A 15,616-nucleotide genomic window follows, 5' to 3' on the forward strand; every position below is an offset into this window, starting at 1 on the left:
ACTGCTGTCCTCCTTTCCGTCTTTCATGACGGCAATTACTACGACACCTGCCGTAAATGTGCAAAACTTGCATCGCGTAACTTTGCATACTTAGCACCAATCAAAACTTAATACAACTTAAAACATACTGCAAGACTTAACTACTGAACGTAACCTTAGTAGCAGAGCCACGTAACAAGCTGACAAAATTTATAGCTCGAAGTAATCTCGTAGCGCCCACGCGAGGGACTACGCCACATTGGCCCACGAGTTACTTGACTGCACTTGCGCTCGTCAGAGCTCGTTTCCCTTACTCAGCGCAACGCAACACTTAGCTACTTTACAAAAACAGCAATATCACGAAAAGCTACATCGCTGAGTGAAAATCAAGAAACGTACAAAACCTACTCAGGTATAAACATCAAACAAACATTGTACAGGTGTATGAATACAAGTCGCAATCTCTTTGAAAAACCGTGTTGTGACTCAATGAAGGTACTGGTTTCCTTTTGTCGTGTCCGGTCGCTGTGTTCAATGCAGCGAAAGACGCACACGGTACTTTAAGACTGTTTATTTAAAGCTGATGAGGGTGCGACCAGCGTCGACCGAGGCAGGAGCCGAACTGGCCGTCCGAAGAAAGGAGGGAGCGGAGAAGCGTCCATGGGAGGGAGTGGCTTCCCAAAACAGGAGGAGGATGCGGGGGCGCACCGTGGGGGGCATCGGCGACAGCGCGCGAAGAGGGGGCAAGTGGCCGTTCGGACGGGACACTGCAGGGGTAACACACACACAAAAGCAATAAGGGGACACAACACTTCCTTCCCGCTTAGAAAGTTGCCTGGTAGCGTGCAGGGGGTCGGCGCTCACGCGTGGAGGCGCGCTGGCTTTGTACGCTCGGGGGAGAAACATTTGTAGGCTGGCTGTTGTTCGCTGTGTCTCCTAGGTCTGTCCTGGGCGAAGTCTCTTCTGCCGGGAAGAGGTGCCAGGCTATGTGGGAAGATGGTGCACGTGTTCTCTCCGCTGGCGGACAGCTCTCAGACGGCGTCGTAAATCTACGCAGCTGGTTGAGATGTCGGCGTGCTACTGTGCCATGTATGTTGACGAGCCAAGAGCGCAGGCCTATGCGTCTGACAATTGTAGCTTCCTCCCAGCGTGGCTTTTTGAGAAACTGTCGGGCGAGGACGCGCTGCCCCTCATTAAGCGTGCCGCAGCGCGGAATTGCTTTTTCTTCCAGGAACGTCTCTGCCTTTGGCTCGGGGAGGATGGCTGTGAGCTGGGTTCGCATTTCACGCTCGAACATCATTTTCGAGGGGGTCTCGCCTGTTGTGCTCTGAACCGTCGTGTGCTGCTTGAAGACAAAGCGCGCAAGGCGGCGCTGCAGCGAGCCTGTCTGATCTCTTTCAAGGGCGCGTTTTAGCTCGGCTACGTAGCGCTCGGCTTGTCCGTTTGTCGCTGGGTGGTAGGGGGCCGATGTAACTGAAGAGATCCCGTTGTCGCGATAAAACTTGAGAATCTCCGCAGACACAAACGGTGTTCCGTTGTCCGATACTACCTTGCGTGGCAGGCCGAACGTTGCAAATAGTGATCGGAGGTTGTCAATGACTGCTGCTGAAGTCGTCTGTTCCATTTACCTTATCTCAAGCCACTTTGTGTAGGCGTCTACGACCACAAGGAAAGTGCAGCCCTCAATTGGTCCTGCAAAATCAATGTGCAATGTGTGCCATGGTGTGTCTGGCTTTTCCCATTCTGGGACAGGAGCTTTCGGCGGGGCGCTCCGGCTGCTCTGGCAAGGCTTGCATTCTCGCACCACTGTTTCGATGTCGTTGTCAATGCCAGGCCACCACATGTAGCTTCTGGCACACTTTTTCATTGCAACGATGCCTCGATGTCCAGCGTGGATGAGAGACATAGCCTGTGCGCGTAGTTCACTCGGAATCACAACTCGGGACCCAAATATGATGCAGCCGCGATGAGTGCTCAACTCAGTAGCTCGCCTGCGGTAAGCGTCGAAGTTGTCCCCTTTTATGCACGTTGCCTTGTTGAACAGCTGTGTAAACTAGCCGGAGAGCTGCGCACTTCTGCGTAGATGCTGCAACTGTGCCTGCTGTAAGCGGAGGTTCTGGCAGTGCTTCGAACATCAGAACGTCTCCTGGTGGAAAGGGTTCGTCAACAGTTGCGTCTAGTGGCAGGCGGCTAAGCGCATCGGCGTTTTGATGTTTATTCCCATTGCGGTAGACCAGATCGTAGTTGTACGCTGAGAGTTTGATGCACCAACGTGTCATTCGCGGAGAGAAGGTTGGTGGCATAGGCTTTTGTGGTCCCAGAATGCCCAATAGCGGTCGGTGATCGGTTATAAATGTCACCTTTCGGCCGGCAATGTACTGATGAAAATGTGTCGCCGCGTAGACGATGGCTAGCCCTTCTTTGTCAAGTTGCGCGTAGTTGCGTTCTGCTTGCGACAACGTACGTGAGGCGAAGGCGATGGGGGCGTCCCTTCCTTGGTCGTCAGTTTGCGACAGAACCGCGCCGACTCCGAACGGAGATGCGTCGCAAGCCAAAAGCAGAGGCTTCCGTTCGTCGTAGTGGCGGAGGACTGTACATCTTCTAATCAGATCTTTCAGGGCATCGAATGACTGCTGATGGCGTGGCGACCATGTCCATGTCACATCTTTCCGAAGGAGTTGGTATAAGTCGTTGGCCACGGTAGCTCTTTGTTCCAAGAACCGGTCGTAGAACGTCAAGAGTCCGAGAAAAGCCTGTAGCTCCTGCTTGTTTGTTGGAGCTCGTGCTTCTGTGATCGCTCGCACTTTGTCCTCGGTAGGGTGAATGCCTTCTGCATCAATTCTGTGCCCATTTCGGTTAACCTCCCTGCCTTTCCTCTTCTATATCCTCCTCCTCTGTGTCCCAGAAATTGCATCTCTGGCACCGCAAAACAGCATTTCGCTTTGCTTATGCGCAAATTTGCGTTTGCTAGCCTTTCGAGAACGAGCTCTAGGCGCACTGCATGCTCTTCAGTGGAAGTGCCACTGATGATGACATCATCAAGGTAGACACAAACTCCTGGGAGGCCCTGAAGAACTGTCTCCATGAATTTTTGAAATATGGCTGGGGCTGCAGCTACGCCAAAAGGCAGTCGCTTGACTTTGTACAAGCCCTTCAGTGTGTTGATTGCCAATCATTCAGCAGTTGACTCGCTCACCTTGAGCTGCTGATACGCCTGGGTGAGGTCCAATGTGCTGAAGACTCTTGCGCCACGTAGCACACTGAATACTTCTTCAGGTGTCGGTAGCGGGTACGAAGACGCTTTAGTCGCAAGATTGACGGTGCTCCGGTAGTCTCCGCAGAGGCGTATGGTTCCGTTCTTCTTGCGAACTACGACAAGTGGTGTGGCCCATTCTGAATGTTGCGTCGGCTCGGCGACACCTTGCTGCTCCAGTTTGTCCAACTCCTTTTCCACTGAAGCTCGGAGAGCAAACGGCAACGGCCTGGCCTTCAGAAATTTGGGTTGCGCGTTGTCCAACAACTCCAATGTGACCGGGGGCCCTTCGTTTCCTGGAATCTCTTCCGAGAATACTGTTTCGTATTTCTCTTGCAGTTGCTCAACCATGTTGTGGCTAGGCGTCTGGTGTATGCCGCATATCGTCACGCCTAATGAAGAAAACCAGTTTCTTCCTAGAAGGCTTGATCCTGAACCCTTCACAACAAGCATAGGTAGCGTATGGGTCTGGCCGTTGTAGTTAACCTGCACGTTGGCAGAGCCCAATAGTGGCAGATTCTGTCCTGACCACGTTCGCAGGTGCGTGTCGTCTTGTTGCAGGGCGGGTGCGTCAGATGGCCACGAAGTTCGTAACGTGTCCTCACTGATCAGAGTACAGGCTGCGCCGGAGTCCACCTCGAACTTAATCAGCTGGTGATGTACGCTTACTTCTGTAAAAATCTTCGGTCGCGTGCCGAGATTCATGGTGTTCAGGTCGTACAACACAGATGGTGTTGCTGATGTTGTTCCATGGAGATCAGATAGCGGCGTATTCTCTGAGGCGTTGACGCTGTGATTAGGCTGGGAAGGTGACTTTATCTTGGCAAGTCTCCGTTTCGTAATGCATGCTCTCTCGATATGCCCTCGCCTGTGGCAAAAATTACACGTGGCTGACTGGAATCGACATCCCTGGGGGTTGTGTTGGTCGTCACACCGCCAGCAGCGTTGTGCCTTTTTAACCGATTTTGCAACAACAGAAGGTTTGCGCACCTGACTGCTTGTTTGGTGTACCGGCTCGGTGTTCCGGCGAATCTCTCTCTGCTGGTGACCGGCGCTCTCCGCTCGAACGGCGATGTCGTAAGCTTTGCTGAATGTGAGGTCCTTCTCAGCGAACAGGCGCTGCTGCAGTGACTCATCACTCAGTCCGCACACAAATCTGTCGCGTAACATCACGTCCAAGGGAAGCATGGTGGTGTTAGCAGAAGAAGCTGCGTCTCCCTCCTGCCCGGCAGCTGTTGTCGACAGCGTTCCAAAATTGCAGTCGGCAGCGAGCTTCTTGAGCGCGGCTACGTAGGCGCTCACAGTTTCTCCTCCCAGTTGATCTCGTCGTTGGAAGCGAGCCCGGCTGTAGACCTCTGATGGCCTCGGGACACTGCAGGGGTAACACACACACAAAAGCAATAAGGGGACACAACACCTTTCTTCAGCCGCGCCCTGCACGGTCGCAGACGGACAGAAGCTTTAGCAGCCGGGACACGACAAAACCCGAAGGTCTTACGTGAGCGTTGACCCCTGCGAGCTCCAGACGCCACGTGACAATGATTCGTTCTGTCCTCGGCCGCGCGTCTCCAACACCTCAGCAGCACTTGAAAAGTTGAGTTCGAAGGGGGGACGATCGAATGTGAAAAAACTGCCTCCGTGCCTTCCTTTCTCAGTGTATGAATGCCCTTCGTTTCCCGTTTTTTCCAAGCGCGCGTACTGCTGCATTCCTTCACGCGGTGGCAGTGCGCGCTTCTTTGTGGTCCACTGCGAGTTTTACTCCTCGTGCAAAAACTTCCACAGTGTCGCCACAATGTACAGGTGGCTTTCGTTTTCTTTGAACCCGTCTAGTCAGTTTGCCCTTCGTGCGGTGTCTATCGCATCTGGAGTGCCGCGGTGGCAGTCTCGAACGGTTACATTGTTGACCGGCCTTCATCCTTACGATGTTTTGGGCCCGGCCTTTGTCCTTTCCCTGCCGACTACCCCTTGGCTTGGCTCTCCTTGCGCGCCGCCGCTTTCCGGAAACTGCCCTAGCTGTTCTGTCCTGCTCACCTTGCTTTCTTTCGGGGCCTTCACCCTTCACATCTGCTTTTTGACTCAGCACCCAGCCGCCTTTCCAACTTGAATTTAGGCTATCCGCTCGCGCTTTCAAAGAGTCACTGCACGTCGTAGCCCCAAATTGTTCCGGCTGTACGTTGCTTTCCGCTGAGCCTAGCAACCTACTATCCCGTGGATTGCTAACCGACCCCATGATCCTAACTACCTGGCCCGCAACTCCATCTGAACCATACTCTTTGGTTAACGTTGCGTTCTGGCCTGGGGTTTCAGCGGCGCACTCAGGTGACTCCCGGTCACTCTGATTACTGTAAAGCGTCTCCAACAATTGGCAACTATTGCTCGCCGGCCGCATCGAAGACATGTATCCCTTGATTCCCTCATTGTGCTGGCCTGTGAGCTTACTACTCTTTTCCTGGGAGAAAATAACTTATTCACTTATCAGAGCAGCCTCTGCTTCTGGGCTAGAGATAGCTGCTTTGCCTTTCTCGTCGAGTTTGCTACAACCTTTTTTCGCCGCCTCGAAATTGACAAATGCTGCCCCTGCAGCTGTCGAACTGGCGTTCATTTCTGGGCTCGAGCCTGCCCTTTCGTTACTCCCCTGAGCAACGGCTGTGTCCCCAGCTGACCAAGCGGGGTTCCTAGGCTGGTCGCTGTAACACAGATGGGAGCGCTGCCCGCTTCCATCACTTCGGACATTAGAGTCCGCCTCTCCACGAATGCCGAAATAACCATAAAGTGCTCTCTTCGAGGTCTCATAATTGTTGAACTCTTCGTCAGACAGGCGCGCTAACACTTCGGCTACATCACATGGGAGGATGGCTACCAACATCGTTGACCAGTAACCCTGGTCCAGCTCCTCCTTAGTGCAAGTTCGCTCGACTTTTGCGAGGAAAGTTCTGAAATTTTCTCCTCTTTGAAAAAGTCTCAAACGATTTCTCGCTCGTTCCCAATTCCGTAACTGAACTATACACGTGAGCTCCTGCTGCTGCTGTTCGCGAAGTTTCTCTAGTTCAGCCCATCTCTCACTACACTTATCCTTCCATTCTCTTTCTTGTTTTCGCCTTTCCTGTTCTTTTTCCTGCTGCTGCTGTTCGCGAAGTTTCTCTAGTTTAGCCCATCTCTCACTACACTTCTCCTTCCATTCTCTTTCTTGTTTTCGCCTTTCCTGTTCTTTTTCCTCGCGGAGCCTTCGCTCCAGAATCAATTCCCATGTCTCGTCTGCCTCCTCGACCGTCACCACCCCTCCCCGCATAAAGTCCAAAATCGCTTCCCTTGTTTTATTGGGGCCTACTGAAATGCTCAGATCTTCCAGAATTTCAAGGAGGTCCTCTAGCTTGAACTTATCCATCGCGGATCACACCTTGTGCCGCTAAACGCCTACTAAATTACAAGCTCTAGCTGGAAGCGATCAAAAGACAAAATTGTCAAAATTTCATTTCCCAGATACCCAAACTCCCGCACATAACATCTGCCCGTGTTAGTGCGGTCTGGCGAAACGAGTGGCAAACATCGGGCACTCACCATGTCGAGTATGGCTGACGCCGTCAGTCCCGTAGCTTCCATCCAGATGTCGCCTGTGGCTTCAGATCCCCATCGCTGATCCACAGTTGTTGGGTCTTCGTATCCCAAGGCTTCGGATCCCAGGCCTCGGATCCCACCGCTGTTCACCAGTTATCGTGGATCGGGTAGCAGAATCCCACCGCTGCCACCAGTTGTTACGGCTCGAGGTAGCGTGGCCATTTGTTGCGTCACCATGGGGGCTCGTCCGGGATGAGGAAACGGCCTGAAGCTTCGGAGATTGGGGTAATCAAAAACAAGCAGGTTTAATGGCAAGAAACTAAGACACTTATTTGCATAAATTTACAAAAGAAGAGCAAGGAATCAAAAATTAAGAGTTCATGACGTCGAGCGACTGGATGAGCCTTTTACCCAGGGCCCAGAGCCCTCGTGCTCACTTTGGGCGCAGGTTAAATAGCCCAAGGCTCCGCCCTTTCACCAGGCGGCAATTCATCGTGACACAAAAGATCGGCACTACACAACACAGCCAACGAAGACACCTGTTGTAGAATCTACCCGTGGGAAACGACGAGGAGGAAACGTAAGTCCGCATCTCTGTCGCACTGCGAGGCAACCATACTGTTGACAGCTCGCGTCCATCGAACACAGGTGTGGCATGATGACGTCGCAGCCGCAGCTGCGCTGGCTTCCTCTGATTCGTTCCGGGTTTTTTTTTTTAGACGAGGAGCACCCTTTCTTCCCCTGTCGTCGCTTGCTTCTCGAAGGTCGTTGGTACCGAGCCGAGCGTGGGGTCATCTTGGGGGTCAAACGACCCGTCGAAATTGTCGCTACTGTTGCCGCCACCGTGATAATCCCGGTCGATTAAATCTGCGCCTTAATATCTCTTTGGCTGGTTTACATCCCGGTCATGACAGCCTGCAAGAGCCCTAATCTGTGCGGCAGGGATTGGCTTACAGCGTTTGACCTGCTACCACGCCAAGTAAATGCAACACAGTTCGAGAGCACCACTGAAGGGAAAGTGAAAGAAATGCTGCAGGAGTTTGAAGAGATCTTCAGACCAAGCTGCGGGACACTGAAAGGACCAGCGGTGCATATCAACGTTCGACCCGATGCACAGCCACGATACTACAAACCTCGCACGGTACCCTATGCACTTCGGGCCAAGGTTGAAAATGAACTTCAGCGTCTAGAACATGAAAACATCATCACACCAGTGGACCATTCTGAGTGGGCTTCGCCGATTGTACCAGTACTCAAAGAAGATGGCCAGAGTGTCAGGATTTGTGGAGACGATAAGATCGGTGTGAATCCAGCAGTGGTAACGACACAGTACCCATTGCCAAAAGTTGAAGACATATTCGCATCCTTGCAAGGCGGAGTCAAGTTTTCCAAGTTGGATTTCCGCGAAGCTTACAATCAGGTGCCTGTTGATGAAGAAACCAGCAAGCTACTGGTCATCAACACACACAAGGGTCTCTTTGCTTACAGTCGTCTGGCATTTGGTGTTTCGTCAGCCCCTGCCGTCTTCCAGATAAGAATGGAAGAAACCCTTCGTGACATCCCAGGCACGTCAGTCTATCTAGACGATGTTTTGGTGACAGGAAAAACTGACGCAGAGCAATTTCAGAATCTGCGCAAAGTTCTGCAACGTGTTAAAGAGTCAGGGTTGAAGCTCAAACAGGAAAAGTGTTAGTTTTTCAAACCATCTCTCGTTTACTTGGGCCACGAGATCAATGCCACTGGTCTTCAACCATCAAAGAAAAACACAGAAGCCATCATTGAAGCGCCCGAGCCCAAGGACGTTGGTGAGCTGAGATCCTTCATTGGACTCCTGTCATACTACGGAAAGTTTCTGCCGAACCTGTCCACACTACTAGCACCCTTGTATGCACTGGTTCACAAGAACAGTCACTGGAGCTGGACAGATGAAGAGCGAAAAGCTTTTGTCAAAAGCAAGGAAGCCATCATGGAGGCAAAAGTGTTGGCACAATATGACCCATCTGAGGAGCTCGTGCTAGCCTGTGACGCTTCATCGTATGGTGTAGGTGTGGTGCTTTCACATCGTGATAAAGGGGTTGAATTCCCACTAGAATTCACATCTCGAACTCTCACGCCTGCGGAGCGAAACTACTCACATCTGCAAAAGGAGGCACTAGCCATTATATTTGGTGTCACACGCTTCAGAGACTACTTGTATGTCGCAGCTTTGTCCTCATCACTGATCACAAGCCACTGGTCGGCATCTTCCGTGAAGATAAAGCAATTACAGCCATGACTGCATCACGTATCCAGCGTTGGGCACTCACACTTAGTGCCTACTCGTATACTATTGAGCACCGACCTGGACGTCGCAATGGAAACGCAGATGCCATGAGCAGGCTACCACTGACAGTTCTTTTTGCGGATCCACCTGAACCACCAGAGCTGGTGAACTCAGTCTCAAGCTTGGAAAAGCTGACAGTGTCAGTGAAGCAGCTTCAGCACTACACGAGCTGTGATCAAGCCCTAATCCAAGTGCTGCTGTGGGTCAAGGACGGATGGCCACAAAGCACCCCAGACAAAGCCCTACAGCCATTCTGGCAAAGACGTGATGAGCTGAACACATATAGAAATCTCTTGTACTGGGGTAACCGAATCGTGGTGCCTACTCCTGTCCAGAAGCATATCTTGGAACTGCTACACGAAACGCACTAGGGAATGGTTGTTTTGGTGGCCTGGTATGGGTGCTGAAATAGAAAAGTGCGCTCGACAGTGTACACAGTGTCTGCAGAATTCTCCAATGCCAGCAAAGACTGAACCAGTGTCATGGCCTGAGCCAAGTGAATGCTGGGAACGCGTGCACCTGGACTATGCCGGGCCATTTGAAGGTAAAATGCTCCTTGTACTTGTAGACGCCAAATCAAAGTGGCTTGAAGTTATCATCGTGCTAAGTGCAACAGCGGAAAACACTGTAGAGCATTTGAGGGATATTTTTGCGTGGTTTGGGCTGCCAAGGTGCATTGTAACAGACAATGGAACCTCATTTACTGGCCAAGATTTCCAGGCATTCCTTTTGGAAAATTGTGTTAAGCACCTACGGACAGCTCCTTTCCATCCGGCATCAAATGGTTTGGCTGAGCGAGCTGTTCGAACTGTAAAGGACGGCCTCAAGAAAACCATGGGTGTAGATCTCAATCTTCGGCTAGCGAGATGGTTGCTTATGTACCGTAGAGCACCCCGCCCAAATGGAGTCACCATCAGAGCTGATGTTGGCATACCCAATGAAAGCAAAGCTGGATCTTTGCATTACTAGAAGGGAGGAAGAAAGTGCACCCGAGCAGTTGCTGACAGAATCCAAGAGGCATTGCGGAGAGACGAAAAAGGGACCGAAATACAAGAAAGGTGACAGGGTTGCAGTTCGCAATTTCGGCAGAGGAGCTAAATGGTGGTTGGGCGAAGTTGATGAAACAAACGGAACTTCCACGCCGTCACAACAACCAAGTGAAAAAGCACTTGGCCACTCCAGCAACAAGTGCAGCGGGTACACCTGCAAGCATCGAGGAAGACGTAGCCAGCACCGCAAGCACCTTGGAGGCTGCGGCGATGCCATCTGTGAGACGTTCAACTAGAACTGTTCGCAAGCCCGCCCCTACTTTACCGATAACCTTCTTAAGGAAGGAAGAGTGCTGTGTATGTGTATTGAGTGCGTGGCAAGAACGGCGCCACCACCCAAGCGCCTGTGTGTGCGTGTATTGAGTGCGTGGCACGAGACGGCGCCACCGCCCCGAGCGCCCCAGCAAGTAGTGTGTGTGTACGGCCAGACGCCGGCCCCGTGTAGTAACATGCAACCCATGTGAATAAAGATTGCTGTTACTTTATCCAAAAACACAACAAAAGGGAACAGTGAAAACACAGGGTAAAGGAGATTGCAACAGGGCACCTGTGTTGTACGCTCCTCTGTCCTGTGTCTTCCCTTTTAAGAGATGCGGCGAAAAAAGCCTACGGTCGTAGATTGCTCCCCTGCGCTCATTTAGCGGTAGCTATAACTTGACAATACGAGCTTGAGGTACGCTCTGATCCCAGTTGCATTCGTTTACGCGTGTCGACGTTGCAATAGCAAATGTGAGTACGAGGATAACAGCTGCGCAAGGCTTTCACACCTCAGTAACTTTAAGAGGTGATAGTCGACAATAGGAAAGACGAAATCGTACCAGCATAACTGGCGAAAATAGTACTGTCGATGTTACTTTTTCTAGATACGCGTAAAATCGCAATACGGCCAATCATCCGTCGCCGATCGTTACAGCACGAACGAGATTTATGAAATGATGTGTCACTGCGTTGCACGGACTGCGGAACGGTGCAGATTTCGCTTCCCGTTCGCTTTATTCGGTTTTTGCGGTTTTATGAGCGTTATGCTAACGTGTCGCGGTCAGGCTGGCTAGGGGCGTCTGCTACTGGACATCCACTCTTCGTTGCTTGCCTGCGCCGCCAGGTGCCCCATAGATTGGTTAATTCGCGAATACTATATTACTGTTTTTACAGTATAGTGCCTACCGTTCAACTATTTGGCCGCTTCTAGCTCAAATAGGATAGGCTGGTTTGTCGGTCGTGGCCTCTGAGATCAGCTCCGGCAGAGCAACGGCGCGCATAATCGCGGAGGCCACGGTCGACATACATGGTTCATGTTGATTACATCAGATGGCGCCACAATGTAATCAGTTATTGTTGCAGCTGTGGATTTGAAACAAGCGCAAGAAGTCAGCATAATATCCTCCAGAATGCTCTCGGTTAGCGTGCAGGCACTATCATTAGTAAAAAAAACGTAAAAATATACACAAAAAAAATAAAAACGCAGTCGGCAGGATTCGAACCTGCGTGGGGAGACCCCAACGGATTTCTAGTCCGTCGCCTTAACCGCTCGGCCACGACTGCAGCCCTCTCGTAACGATTTTACAGGAATAAATTAGAACAAAGTCGCAAGCAACAACCAATTGGCTCTCTTCATCATAGTGTTTACTCGCGGCGCTGGCATCAAGCTCACACAACCCCTGCAACTACAGGGAGCACCTTTGCCCTGGCAAGCTAGCGGCAAATACCTGGGACTCAGCATCGACAGGAAGCTGGCATTCAATGCCGCAGTCGGAGATTTCCGCAACGCTCACAAGCGCGTAGCAGCCATGGCATCTCGCCTACTCGCTCGTGGAGAGGGCGTAACACCCACCCTCCCACTTCGCCTGTATGAAGGTATCGCCACTGCACGCATTCTCTACGCGCTCCCGCTAATCCGCCTACGCCCTAATCAGTGGAAGACCCTTGACACTGATCAGCGCATCGCCATGCGACGCTTTGCGTGCCTACCCCGAAGCTCGTAAATTGGCCCGACCTATGCCGAACTTCGTGTGTGGCCTGTTTCACTCCGAGCGGAACGAACCGCGCTCAACCACCTTGAACGTCACCACCGAGCGCCTGGCACCCAACAACTTCTTAACGACATCCGCGCCGCGTCACAGTCACGCATGGCGCAAGCTTTACGTGACTTTGATCTCATCGTTGGGGCTGACTCCCTTGCTGCGCCTCCGTTCCCACCACCGCATCCAGCACTTAACCTTCGCATCGAGCTCACCATACCAGGAATTCGAGCCAAACGCACCACTTCAACCTGTGCAGTTCGACAGGAAACCGCACAGCGCATTGACTTTGACTACAGCGCGCGAGTTCATCTGTACACAGACGGCTCCGTTTCTGCTAACAGGAACTCTGCCACCGCTGCATGCGTCGTCCCCGCTTCGGGTGTTGAGAGGCAGTGCCGTATACGCCATTTCTCCTCATCCACCACTGCCGAAATCGCTGGACTCCACCTGACAGCCGACATCATCTCGGAACACACAGAGCTCACCGACGTCGCAATTATAAAAAACTATAGCGCTCGAGACGAGGACACAACGAAGACGACAACACAACACAACACATCCGCCAGCATGCGTTGTGTCCTCGTCTCGAGCGCTACAGTTTTTCATCATGAGCAACCAACTCGCCCAAACATCCACCCTGGTCGAAATTATGTGTGACTCTCGTGCCGCTCTTACGCAAATGCAGCGACCTGAAAGCAACGCGAGTTGTGTGCAGTGCTTCTACCATAAATTTTGTCTCCTCTGTGCGCGTGGCTGCGACGTTGTGATCCAGTGGATTCCCTCTCACGTGGGTGTGTGCGGCAATGACGAAGCCGATCGTCTTGCCAAGTCAGCACATGACAACCCCTCAGTGCCCGTGTGCAAAGACATCACAGCCTTCGACGCCGCACGACGCATGATCCGGTGCAAAGCGAACACGTGTCATCCCGATCCCCGTGTCGCCTCGGGCAACGCGCCCCGGCCAATTCCTTTCCTTGACTTTGGTCGCAATGCCCTTGCCCTTCTCCTCCGCCTGAGAATTGGCTGTGTTAGAACGGCTGAGCGCCGCAATCGCGTCATGGGCCAAGCCAACGCACTGTGCGAGGACTGTCGTTCAACAGAAACAGTAGAGCATCTCTTGTGCATGTCACTGCCCCGCTTACAACAGTGAGAGACTAATCATGCTCGCTTCCTACAGGGAGCTCGGACTTCCCTGCGATACCATCGGCGAACTTGTGTTCCCCAACGCCACTCGCCACAAAACGCGTGGTGCGCTTCGAGCGCTGGTCCGTGTCATCGATGAAGCGGGCCTCTCGCGGCGTCTCTTGTGCCCACAACTTTGCTATGCCTTCCATGGTGATTGAACACCGCCCCACAGAAAGCGCGCTCCCACACGAGAAGCCCGCAACTCAAATTTGCCCTGTGCAAACTTTGAGTCACCTCTACTTTCGCTGTCCCTTCTGCGCGCATTTTCCTGGCATCCTTGGATCGAAGCATCCCCTCTCCTATTGGCCCGCCGCTCCCACGGGTCCGCGCGTCGGACGAGGACTCTCACCCCGCTGCCGCCTCGCGGCATACGTTCACTTTTCGCTCAGTGCGCGCATCTCGTGCCCGCTGCCGCTTCGCGGCCCCCCCCTGACTTTTCGACCTCGCGCAGGTACCCTGCCCGCAGCCGCTGACGTGGTGGGCTTAGCTCAGGGGGTCCCTTGGCGTGTGCTTCTGCGCCGATGTGTTCCACTCCCTCTCCGCCTTCGTTACGTCCCGACCCGTGCTCTACCCTATCTCTTTCATTCCCATTCCCCTTCTCAGTGCAGTGCAGCGAGCGTGACCCTTCATAGGAGACAGCAGCAAGCACTGCACGATCAATCTTCACCCCCCAACAAGAACCACCACTAATAGCACAGAGGACTTCGCACGGAGTTGGAAGTCCCGGATTCAATCCTCGTCGCACAGGCTGACGTTTTCGATGGAGGTGCAGCGCAGAAGATGCCCCTCAGCTGTGCGACGTCAGCGCAGGTTAAGAACTCCCTGTGGTCCACATTGACCCAGACCCATCCACAAGGCGCCTCTCATAGCTAATGTGTAGCCACGGGACATTACAGACTGACAATTCACAACTTGCCATAGTAAATGTCACTGTAAGGGATCAGTAGGCTTTTGCCGATCCCAAGAAGGCGTTTGCGACGATCGCCGGCACCCGGCGTATTGTGTGAGACCTAAATGGGGAGGAAGGCAGTTTGCCTTCGTTTTGGTGGCAATTATGAACGACCGCCTTTTTTTTCTGGGTCCCGTCGCCGCCGGAGGCCCCAGGGGGCGGCAGCGGGTGGCGCGCAAGGCAGACAGCAGCTAGCAGCAGGCAGGGAGGGAGCGGCCGGCGCACCCAATGACTCCCTTTGTCCCCTTCGGGGAAGACACGAGGAGGAGGAGGACACGAGGAGGAGGTGTGACAAACAGCACTTGCGGCCCAATTAAGATTCGAACGCTTCGTTCGGAGGTTCGACAGCTTTTCTTTTGAAAAGAGAACCCTGCTAGACGAAGCGGGGCCGGGCGCGTCCGGATGAATGGGAGTTGTGGTCGACAGTGCAACTGGCTGGCGTCCGGTATGGCCCCGAGGCTAGACAACTCGGTCTCAAGAAACGGGCGCGCGCAGAAGACGCCACCGGACAGAACGAACACAGCCACCTGCTTAATTGGGGAAAGTGACGGCCACTTGAGTTACGACGCCGCTCGGACCCCGGAGGACGGCTGCTGGGTCGGCAGGCCATTGTGATCCGACTCGGGTCGGAAAGTGGTTCTGCGCTACCGGGTGTTGTTCGCGACGGTCGCAGCTGGGGTGGGGGCCGATAATTGCCCTAGTTCCGGGAATCGTCAAGGTCACGGGTACTGGGGAGACAGACGTACCCGTGGAAGTGTTTTAACATGCTGTTTTATGTGTTTTGCTTTGTATTTCATAGGGGAGAGAGTTTGTGTAATACTGTGGAAGTGTGGGACGTAGCACGTAACCCAGGGGGCCAATCCGTATGTGTGAATTCTCGGAATGTGCTATGTTTTAAGTGAAAATGATGCCTTTTTTACAATATGTACATTTGAGAGAGGGTTACGTGCCTTAAGGAAGTTGTAGGGCGGGCCACACGGCTAAAAACCAATTGTGTTAAGGGTTTGACACGATTGGATGCTGATGAATGTGGGTCGGGCCCATGTGTCTTTAAAACTGGGTACCGGAGCCCGAAAAAGGGGCTCTGGGCTACGGAGATAGATGTAACGCATCTTCGGCTATGCCGAGTAGGGGCCTCCCTTAAATGTTAGCCAGTTCCATGTTGCTGTTGTGCTCACTGCTCAACATTGTATGTATATACATATGTAAAATATTGTACATAAAGCTTCAAGGTATATCCCCTGCAAATTCGCAACGGCGAGCGGAGATCCGCGCCGAGTAACGGCAGCCTCGTAGACGACG

General features: G+C 52.8%; 1 non-coding gene across 1 annotated transcript; it reads right to left on the bottom strand.

Moving 5' to 3' along the window:
- Positions 1-11,619: 11,619 nt before the first annotated feature.
- Positions 11,620-11,701, bottom strand: TRNAS-AGA (transfer RNA serine (anticodon AGA)). Its single transcript has one exon. It is a non-coding gene; the product is annotated as a tRNA-Ser (tRNA).
- Positions 11,702-15,616: the final 3,915 nt, after the last annotated feature.

This window comes from Amblyomma mixtum, chromosome 3 (assembly GCF_055824585.1).
Source record: "Amblyomma mixtum isolate Tamu chromosome 3, ASM5582458v1, whole genome shotgun sequence".
Lineage (NCBI taxonomy): Eukaryota > Metazoa > Arthropoda > Arachnida > Ixodida > Ixodidae > Amblyomma > Amblyomma mixtum.